This window comes from Equus przewalskii, chromosome 18 (assembly GCF_037783145.1).
Source record: "Equus przewalskii isolate Varuska chromosome 18, EquPr2, whole genome shotgun sequence".
In the NCBI taxonomy this organism is placed as follows: Eukaryota; Metazoa; Chordata; class Mammalia; order Perissodactyla; family Equidae; genus Equus; species Equus przewalskii.
The window spans coordinates 4,802,608-4,811,000 of record NC_091848.1 but is presented as its reverse complement, the minus strand read 5'-3'; the positions used below and the strand labels follow the sequence as shown (position 1 = coordinate 4,811,000).

Below are 8,393 nucleotides of genomic sequence, written 5' to 3'. Positions count from 1 at the left end.
GAAGAGAGCCAGAAGGATAAGGCACAATTAGTAAAGAAGTAGCAGTCACTCATTTTGGCCAACAGAGGGAGTGTTTGGTATCTTGTGGGTGGCACAGTGACCTTGTATTTATCTGTGCTTAGACAAAGTTATGCAGTGGCCTTGCTTTGTCTCCTTTTATCATAGTCTCGGGGTAACTTTGAGATTGGTATTTGACGAACTTGTTTGTCTAACAGGAAAATAACATGGCCTCCCTGTGAGTCCAGGCCAGCCTCTGAATGTCAGGGGCTGCTCTTTGTTTCTTTCTCACTATACCCCTATAATACCATATTTGACTGGCACCGAGTGCCACAGCGCCAGGCTTGTTAGGTACTGTATATACAGCAGTGAACAACACAGACGTGGTCCCTGTCCTCATGGAGCTTACGTTTTACAGAGGAGGCTGATATTCCAAAAGATTAGGTAATTTGCTGAAAATTCTAATGGCAACTAAGTGGCAGAGGCAGGGCCTGAACTATAGTTTGTCTAACTCTGTACCCCGTGCCCTTACCACCATACAAGACCGCCTGCCCTTCCGAGGCGTAGGCCGTCTATTCTTATCCACAGGCTTTTTTTTTTAAGAAACTCTTTATTTTTCATCAACCTTATTTCCATTTTCCATTTAAGAGTCTGTGGAAGAACACCTTAAGACTACTCAGTGGTTGTGCCTATTCATTCAGTGGCCTGAGCAGTGGGAGTTGCAGACCAGTCTTCAGTGGTGGGCTGAGCACTCCGGTCTTTAGCAGGAACTGCTGAACAGGCACAGAGGGCACCTGCACCTTCAGGCCAGTCTGAAACCTCAGGTTGAGTAGCAGTAAATTCGGGGCCTGAAACTCCTCCTTGGTCACAGCCTTTTCAGCAGTGGCCTGCCCTTCCTTTTTAGTCTCTTCAGTATCTCTGGAGAAGTAGAGATCAGTCATGGCCTCCATGGGTGTTCACAGGAGATGGTACCACACGAGCACAGAATTTCCCAGGCCAGCATCCACCACATCAGACCGGCTGAGTGAGCTCCCTTCTTGTTGCGTGGAATGGCAATATCCACAAAGCACGGAGGAGAGTCTGTGTTACACAGGCCAAGAGTAGGCAAGTTAACATAAGACACCTCTGGGAGAGGCCAGTGGTCAGCCCTGGGATCAGTGACCACCAGAAGACACGGCTCCCTGAAGGCTGCCTGGATCTGGTTAATGAAGATTCCAGGAGTGAAGAACCAGCAATAGGAATGGCTCCAGTGGCAGCACAACTCACCAGCCAGTATTCCTAGAGGACATGACACTGACATCAGCCAAGTTTTCAATGGCAACAATGGCACGAGCAGCCAGCTGAAGCTTCTCCAGGCTTCTCTTCAGATTTATGAGGTAATGCCATCACTTTTCCTTTTGTAGATGTACTTTTCCATTTGGAAGTCAAGGTTGGGGCCACCATCTAAGTGGGTTCTGCTGCAAAGTATTTGAAGACATCCTCCTCCTTCATTTGCAGGACATCAAAGGCTCCAGACACGGTGAAAGTTTCCCTTTAAGTTACAAGAGGGAACTCAGAACAGTGCCATATGGACCCCTCTCTGATTAGTGCTAAAAGGCCACAGGCTTTTGATAAATGAAATACTCATGTGGCAGGAAGTACCTGTATCTTTCTTCTCACTTCCCACCCCTCATATTAAGATCTCCAGATGTCAGAAGTAAGTGCTTAGTGCCACAAGCCTAGGATGAACTTGCTAGGATTAGTCTCAGAGTGGGATAATATTGGCAAATTATACCACGGAGAAACTCATTTTGCAGTTTTTTATTTAATCCTCAAATCTCACCTTGGAAAAATGGGTTCTTTTGTCCTATAGTCCTTACATTCAATGTATCTGTCCTTATTCAAATCTTAGCTTTAGTATGTTTTTACAATCTTAAATTCTGTGTGTTTGACGTTGGTGTTAAAATGGAATTCGTAGAAGGACTAGATGATTATGACCTTCTAGCACATTACAGGTTCGTTATCCACAAACTAATGAAAAGAAATTAGATCAGAATCCATAAAATCTCCTCATACGATTAGGTAAATATAGGTATTGATTTTTACCTCTTTTGTTTTAAATTAAACATAACTTTCTAGTAGATAGATTGAATGAATGTTTTAAAATAGGTAGACTTTTATTAACTTTAAGTATCTTCAATACTTAGCAAGTAGTAAATGCTCAATTAATGTCTGCCAATCAATAAAATTCTGCACAGAACTTTCAAATGTGTGGTGTGATTTTTTCACACTATCGAATGTGACAGCACATTGGGGATATCGGGATGTCTTCGATTGGAGATTAGCACAGGAGAGGTTTATTGGAAGTACACTTGGAATCATCACCTGTGGGAGGGAAGGACCAGAACCACAATTGGGTAGAGGGAGAAGTCGTGCAGCGGGGCAGTCTGAGGGTGGCCATCCCCAACCACAGGGAGCTCTGAAGCTGAGAGGACCATTCAGAGTTTCCCCAGGGGGTTAGGCCTTTGCTCATCCAGGAGTCATTGGATGCGACTGCCCCCGGAAGGAGGCGTAACTTTGGGTGAAGTTTCTGTCTTCAGCCAAGTGGTCACAGAAGTGGGTGAAACGGAGAGCTTCCTGCAGCAGCAGGAATAAGGAGTAAGTCCTTCATTCCTGAAGAGGGTCTGGGCAGCACCTCACAGCTTTCACCACAGAAAAGCAGTGTCTCCTCAAGCTGATACCAGACCCAAGCTTTAAGGGCCTTGCTTCATGCCCAACATTTGTGACCTATAGACCCTGTGGCCTGAAGGAGTTGCTTTACCTCCCTGAACCTCTGTCTCCTTCTTTCTAAAACCATGAAATAACCCTTACCTCATAAAGTTGTGAGAACAGACTGAGATAAGGTATGTAGAAGCGTTAGTTAGCCACAAAAAGAAGTGCTTGGTAAACTGCAAAAAGCTATTATGGATGGAGGCGTGTGATTCTCAGGTGGAGCTCCTTAACAACAATTGCGTTAAATAGCAAGGAATGGTTTGTATTTGATACATCCAATGTACAGAATTGGAAACATCTCCCTTGCAATCTTCACTATTAGTTTACAATATAAAGAAATTATATTATGATATAAAGAAATTATAAACAAAATAAAATTTGAGTATTCATTTTGTGAAATTCATTCAGCTATAACATGATTGTGTGTTTGTCTCCATGTGTGTTACACTTCAACAAGAAGTTTAAAAGATATAAATAAAATCTCAGGAAATAAATAGAATCCCAAGAAATAAAACAGAAAAAAATAATAAAATTGCAATAGTAATACTTGAGAAATTTCTCCACTTTTGCAAATTCCAAAATATCAGAGATTGAATTTTTAATGTTTTACTGCAATTTTTAAAAGACAGAATCTCTGAATGACTTTTAGCTTTTAGATGTTAGTGATGGGAGAGAACCACTCCTATAGTCATAGATGAAGAAATATTTTATAAGGATAAATTTTGTAGATATGGTAAAAGAGAAGAGGAACAAAGAAAAAACCAGAAATGAACAAATTTAGATGCACCAACATAACTTCCAACAATAAAACTTCATATGCACTGGGTCTCACAGAACTAAGAACCCGGGGATACGCGACTGACATTTTTGCTCTGATCCTTCTTTTCAGCAGTTGCTATCATGTCACTGTCTCAATCGTGCTGAAATCCTCCTCCCCTCCTCCCCTCAGGTGGTCTCAGAGATGGTTGGTGCTCTGTTTTCTCATTTCACCTGTGTAGCAAGAATGCAGAAGACAGCAAAACTGCACTTGTATCACCAGCCAGTGTGGCAGTGATAGGGAGAATTTGCCTCCCCACACACTTTAGAAATGAACTTACTTTGCCTAGGTGGACTTTTTTTTTTTTAAAGATTTTAGTTTTCCTTTTTTTCCCCAAAGCGCCCCGGTACGTAGTTGTGTATTTTTTTTAGTTGTGGGTCCTTCTACTTGTGGCATGTGGGATGCCGCCTCAGCATGGCTTGACGAGCAGTGCCATGTCCACGCCCAGGGATCGAACCAGCCAAATCCTGGGCCGCCAAAGCAGAGCATGCAAACTTAACCACTCGGCCACGGGGTCGGCCCATGCATGGACATTTTGTATCATTTGAAGTTAAGTTTCAGGCGAGATTCCAAGGATGTACAGGGAGTGTAAGTAAGCAGATTTGGATGTCAGAAAAAAGTATTTTCTGAAATGTCTAGGTGTGTAGCTGATTTACTTTAGGATGCTTTTCAGTTGGTTGAAAAGCCTTCCATTTGCTCTCCCACGTTGTTATAAAAATTATTGCTATTGAAGAAATAATCCAAGAAATACTTTCCAGAATGTAAGAACATGAATTTACAGATTGAAAGGATCCACCGTATTCCCATCAAAATAGCTGAAAATAAGTACACACTAGAGATTATTTTGTTTTGTTTTGTTTTGTTTTTTGAGGAAGATTAGCCCTGAGCTAACTACTGCCACTCCTCCTCTTTTTTCTGAGGAAGGCTGGCCCTGAGCTAACATTCGTGCCCATCTTCCTCTACTTTATATGTGGGATGCCTGCCACAGCATGGCTTGCCAAGCGGTGCCATGTCTGCACCCCGGATCTGAACTGGCAAACCCTGGGCCGCCAAGAAGTGGAACGTGTAAACTTAACCAGTGCACCACTGGGCTGGCCCCCACACACTAGAGATTATTATCATGAGGTTTAGAGCACTGTGATGAAAGGAAGATCCTGGAAGCTTCCAGGGAGATAAAACCAGGTCACATACGGAGGATCAAGCTCACAATAATTTCAGACTTCTCCACAACACCATCAGAAACAAGAAGGCAATAGAGAAATACTTTGAAAATTCTGAAGGAAAATTATTTCCAACCTTGAATTCTATTCTACATCAAACTATCAATAAAGTGTGAGTGTAGAACTGGTATTCTCAGTTTCCCTTCTGAGGAAGTTACTGATAGATATAAACCAAGAAAAAGGAAGAGACAGGACTCAGGAAACAAGAGAGAAGTTTAGCAAAATCCCAAGGTGACAGCTGTGTGCTGCACAGAGGGGTTTCACTCCAGACTGGCTGTGAGAGATTTCTACAAGGAACTAAAAATTGACAACATATGCAGTGTTTCTGAATATCTTGAAGATTTAGACAACTGGTAAAGAGTTGGATTTTGATAAGGAAATACTACAAACAAATTTACACACTAAAATTTGAAAACTTGGATGAAATAGACCAATTCCTCAAAAAGCGCAAACTACCACACCTCATCCAAAATGAAGTAGATAATTTGAATAACCTGATAACTACTAAGGAAATTGAATTTGTACTTTAAAAACCCCACTCTGTCCTAAAAAACCTACAGATATTTCACTGGAGAATTTTACCAAATGTTTAAAGAAAAATTATCATCAATTCTATTCCAGAAAAGAGAAGAGAAGGGAACACTTCCCAATTCATTTTATGAAGCTATTATTCCCTTGATAGCAAAACCAGACAAAGACAGTACAAAACAAACCCTTCAGACCAATATCCTCATAAATGTAGATGCAAAAATCCTTAACAAAGTATTAGCAAGTAGAATTCAGCAATATATACAAAGAATTATACACCATGACTAAGTGGGGTCTATTCCAGGGATACAAGCCTGGTTCAACACTAGAAAATCAATGTAATCCACTATATTAACAGTCTCAAAAAGAAAAATCGCATGATCACATCAATTGATGCAGAAGAAGCATTTGACAAACTCAACACCCATTCATGATGAAAATTCTTAGGAAAATAGGAATAGAGGGGAACTTCTTCAACCTGATAAAGAGCATCAACAAAAAATCTACAGATAACATTATACTTAGTGGTAAAAGAGTGACTGTTTTCTCTCCTAAGATTGGGAACGAGACAGGGATATTCACTCTCACCACTCTTATTGAGCATAGTGCTGGAAGTTCTATCCAGAGCAGTAAGGCAAGAAAAGGAAATAAGCATACAGAACAGAAAGGAAGAAATAAAACTGCCCTTAAATGCAAAGGACGTGACTGCCTACATGGGTAAATTCCAAAGAATCTACAAAAAAAGAAAAGAAAAATCTGCTAGTGCTAATAAGTGAGATCGTTAAGGTCATAGATCCAAGATAAACATTAAAAGTCAATTATATTTATATACACTAGCAATTAACATGTGACACTGAAATTTAAAATACAACACCCTTTACAGTTGCTCAAAAAAGGAAAAACTTAGGTAAATCTAACAAAATGTCCAAAACTTGTATGCTGAGAACTACAAAATGCTGGTGAAAGAAATCAAAGTAGATCTAAATAAGTGGAGAGACACACCCTATTCATGGACTGAAAGACTCAACATAGTAAAGACGTCAATTCTCTTCAAATTAACATATAAAGGTAATGAAATTTCATCAAAATTCCAATAAGGTTTTTTTGTAGATGTAGACAAGATTATTCTAAAATTTATGTGGAAAAGCAAAGGAAAGAGAATAGCTAAAACAATTTGGGGGAAAATACTCAAGTGGGAAGGGGCTGGCCCCATGGCCAAGGGGTTGGGTTCTCGCACTCCGCTTTGGCGGCCCAGGGTTTCGCCATTTGGAATCCTGGGCACAGACATGGCACTCCTCGTCAAGCCATGCTGAGATGGCATCCCACATGCCACAACTAGAAGGACCCACGACTAGAAATACACAACTGTGTACCAGGATGCTTTGGGAAGAAAAAGGAAAAATAAAATCAAAAAAAAAAAAACTCAAGTGGGAGGAATCTTTCTACCCAATTTCGAGATTTTGTTTTTGGAGCTACAGTACTCAAGATTGTGTGGTGTTGGTGGAGGAACAGACATACAGATCGTTGAAACAGAATAAAGAAACCAGAAATAGAACCCCCAAAATATGCCCAACAATTTTTGACAGAAGTACAAAAGAAATTCAATGGATGAAAGATGGCCTTTTCAAGAAATGGTGCTGAAGCAAGTGGATATCCATCCATAAGGAAAAAAATAAACCTTGACTTAGGTCTCACACCTTCTATAAAAATTAACTCAAAATGGATGATGGATTTAAGATAAAATGTAAAACTATAACACTTTTACAAAAAACTCAGGAGAAAATCTTTGGGATCTAGGACAAGGCAAAGAATTCTTATACTTGGCTCCAAAAGCATGATCCATAGAAGGAAAAATTAGTAAGTTGGACATCAACAGAATTAAAAATTTTGCTCTGTGAAAGACTATGTTAAGAAGATAAAAAGACAAGCTACAGACCAAGAGAAAATATGTGTAAACCATATCTAACTAAGGACTAGTATCTTGGCTATATAAAGAACTCTCAAAACTTGAAAGTGAAAAAGTACTTCAGTTAGAAAATGAGCAAAAGATATGAAGAGCCATTTCACTGAAGAGGGCATCTAGTAGTCAAATAAGCAGATACGACAATGTTTAACATCATTAGTGATTAGGGGTATGCAAATTAAAGGCACAATGATATGTCACTTCCCATCAATCAGAATGGCTAAAAAAAGAAGTAGTGATAACACCATATGCTGGCAAAGATGCAGAGAAACTAGATTGCTAGTACACTGCTGGTAGGAACGTAAAATGGTATAGCCACTCTAGAAAATAACTTGGCAGTTTCTTAAAAAACCAAAAATGCAACTACCATACAACATAGCAATTGTACTCCTACACAGTTACAGTGATGAAAGAAAAATTTATATTAACATAAAAACCTGTACACGAATGTTTATACCAGCTTTATTTGTAACAGCCAAAACAACCCAGATGTCTTTCAACAGGTGAGCAATTAAACAAACTGTGTTACATCCACTGCATGAAATACCATTCAGCAACAAGAAGAAATGAATTATTGCACAAACAACAACCCAGATGAATCTCCAGAGAATTATGCTGAGTGAAAAAAGCCAATTCCAAAAGGTTGCATACTGTTTGATTTCATTTATATAACATTCTTGAAATGACAAGATTAGAAAGCTGGAGAACAGATTAGCGGTTGCCGGAAAATAAGATTAAGGCAAAGGGCAGGAGGGAAGTAGGTGTAGTTGTAAAAGGACAACATGAAGGATCCTTGTGGTGATGGAAATGTTCTGTCTTTGGACTGTATCCATGTCAATCTCAGTGGTGATATTGTACTGTAGTTTTGCAAGATGTTACCCTTGGGGGTGTAGGGGAGGAAGACATTTCCTCTCCCCAAATGGGGGTTCGTCTGGCTGGAGAACGAAGTAAATTCACATGAGACAGAAGAGCAAGAGAAAATTAAACAAAGCTTTATGAGGAACCATGGCCCGGGGCCTTTCTTCCCGAAGGAAGAAAGGGCACTGAAGAAGTGGGGTGCACAGAGTGGTTATATACCCCCAAATAGGGTGTTTCACATGTGATTGAAATGTCCCTC

The 8,393-nt window shown here is 40.0% G+C and overlaps 1 pseudogene; it reads right to left on the bottom strand.

The window, feature by feature from the left end:
* Window positions 1–669: 669 nt before the first annotated feature.
* On the bottom strand, window positions 670–2,474 carry LOC139077069 (small ribosomal subunit protein uS2 pseudogene; annotated as a pseudogene).
* Window positions 2,475–8,393: the final 5,919 nt, after the last annotated feature.